The following is a 2,580-nucleotide window of genomic DNA, read 5'->3' as shown; positions in this document are numbered from 1 at the left end:
GTTTCTTAGTCAGCTACATGAAAGAAATCCAAATATCAATGCATGATCTCTGCAGCCCACTGGCCAAAACCCAACAATTCTGCTACTCACCGTTTTCCCAAGAATGCCTGGCTCCTGGGGCCGCACCCTTCGGCCGCAGTCCGAGGCTGATGCCGTTGTCACGGGGGTAAGCCTGGGTTAAAAGGAGATGAGGTCATGTTGCATTGCTGAAACCTGAGCGGACCCTCGCTCCGCCCCCCTACTTCCCCGACTCACCGTGGCTCCTCAGCTGGTGCCCAAGGCTATCCTGGTGACACCTTTAAACAGAAAAGGGAGAGGCTTCATCAACGAGTCCCGTGATTCTTCCGCAGGGCTCAGGAGAGCGGCACACCCGGTGCGTCGGCCGGTTGGTGACTGGGGCTCGGTGTACTCCGAGTGGATTGCCTAAAGCGCAGAAACAGGAACGGATGCTTAGAGTTGCACCGGAAAGCGACACTGGAGCAATAACAACTGCTTCTGTACCCTACTCAATGCTCACCTTGCCCACCTCATCTTGACTGTTGATATCCAGCTTTACCTCCTAAAAAGGAAAAGAACAGTGCTGTAACAGAGTCACACTTGACACTCCCCCAGCAGAGACAAATGGTGACTGACCTGCTCGGGGGAACCTCCTCACTCGGGATGGGTGGATGGTCTTTGCCCTGGATTTAATCCTTCTGCGTCTGAAAGAAAGTGAGGACAAAAGTCAAAGGGCTGCAGGATAACTTCATAGCTCCAAACATCTTGTGTCTATCTAGGAATATCATCTAGAGTCTGGCAACACCCCACAAACTGCAAGTCCCTGGGACTTGTCCTGTTGCAGCAGGCTATGCGGCAGGGCAGAGCAGCTCCGGCACAAATATGTGCGGACACCCATGACACAGAATGTGACAAACAGGGGGATAACAAACACAACACATTATGCTTGTGGTGAGGGTCTCAAGGGGAAAAGGCAAAAGGGACCCCAAAGACACACTAGGTAACACGGTACACCGGACAACACACCGTGGACTGGAACTGTTCTGCGCTGCCTGCCTGAAAGCTGCCATCAAAAGTAGAACCTCTCCCTTTAGCTGTCCTAAGAGGCCCCTTGGAGAAGATTGCTTTTCCCTCTGCTAATTTTTAAATCTGTCCCAGGAACTCCCAACCCCCTACTCTCCAATCTCCAGGCCATGGCCCTGACTTATCTTTTGGATGATCGGTGATGTGGATCCACGTGGCACCTGAAATGAATCTGCCTCAGAGGGCCCCGTGATTGCCTGTTAGCCTCTCGGTCAGCTACAATAAAGAAAAACAAAACCAAAGTATAACTACAGAGTTATGTGGGCCAAATCCCAGCAAGTCAGCTACTTGCCCTCTCCTGAGTGTGCCTGGCTCCTTCAGGCTCCAGCTTCATCCTGATTTCAAGGCTGTGGCCATTATTATGAGTGGCACCTGGGTTAGAGAAAGGTAAAGTGAAATAGCATTCCTATGAGTGCAGTGGATGACCTTGTGTGCTGTAAGACATGCGAATGCCTCTGCTAGGCTTCTGAAAAGCCTTGGGGTGGGGGGGCCTCAAATAAACACCCTTTCTCACCCTGCTGCCTTCAAAACCACCCCCCCAACAATAACTCCTAACTGGATACCTGCTCAGCCTCCCTCTCCTAGTCACAATCCTCAACTCACCTGAAGCCTCAATCTCAAACGTCATCTTTGACACTGGGCAGATCCCTCTTGTGACAGGATGAATCTGCTGAAAAGTGTTGTAGTTGACACAACCTGGAGCCTCTGGAAGCTGTGCTCTTCCTAAAAAAAAATACAAAACAAAATAAGAACAAAACCAGAAATTACAAATGCACTTTACTACCCCTAAACACAAAACCCAAAATTGTGAACTTAAATACTCCCTGTATTCTATGCTGTTTTCTTCACAGTATCTTCAAAGTCTCTGTTGCTTTAGGTACCCAGAAACACCTACTGAAAACAAGCTGAGATAAGCTGAAAGAGCCTCTTGACTGAAATGAGAAGAGAGCTCTTATCCTAGCACATCCCAGAGAGGGAATGAACCCCCTCAGCAAAAGCTGGGGTTAATATACCCCTGATGGTGCCCGCCTCTCGTTCCCATGGCACCCAGGAAAAGGGAGGGGGCTGATCCCACCGGGCATAAAAGCCCTCAGAGAAGCTACAGCTGTTTGGCTCCTCTGACTCAAATTCAAGGGGAGCAAAGGGCTTGTTGTAGAAGAAAACTCTTTAGAAAAATAACAGCACTTTCTTTTTTGCAACAACTACTCGGAAAGGGCAGAAAACTGGTAAGAAATATAACTTTCTGTTTAGGCAGCATAACTAGATAAATTGGGTAATTTGCTGTTAGCTTACTTATAATTATTCCTTAGTGGCTCCTAAGTAGTACTTCACGTCTGACTGAGCTGGGTAGAGAAGAATGCTTATGATATGAATAGTCTAAGTCTCCTTGGGACCTCTAATTAGGCCTATCTACATTATAAGTAAAAATAAGAAAAATAAAAGCTTCCCAGGCAGTGTAAGGGTTAAGTGCATGCCAGGCTCACCCTGCTCTGAGGTACT

At 48.4% G+C, this 2,580-nt stretch overlaps 1 long non-coding RNA gene across 1 annotated transcript; it reads right to left on the bottom strand.

The window, feature by feature from the left end:
- Nucleotides 1–221: 221 nt before the first annotated feature.
- LOC143695678 (uncharacterized) lies at nt 222–1,778 on the bottom strand. The gene is made up of 4 exons (XR_013185131.1): nt 1,684–1,778; nt 634–1,452; nt 518–559; nt 222–423 (listed from the first exon to the last, which is right to left on the bottom strand). It is a non-coding gene; the product is annotated as an uncharacterized LOC143695678 (long non-coding RNA).
- Between the last annotated feature and the right edge of the window lie 802 nt (nt 1,779–2,580).

The sequence above is a fragment of the Agelaius phoeniceus genome, chromosome 24, assembly GCF_051311805.1.
Source record: "Agelaius phoeniceus isolate bAgePho1 chromosome 24, bAgePho1.hap1, whole genome shotgun sequence".
In the NCBI taxonomy this organism is placed as follows: domain Eukaryota; kingdom Metazoa; phylum Chordata; class Aves; order Passeriformes; family Icteridae; genus Agelaius; species Agelaius phoeniceus.
The sequence above is the reverse complement of the archived record's forward strand: the minus strand, read 5'-3'. Positions and strand labels throughout refer to the sequence as shown.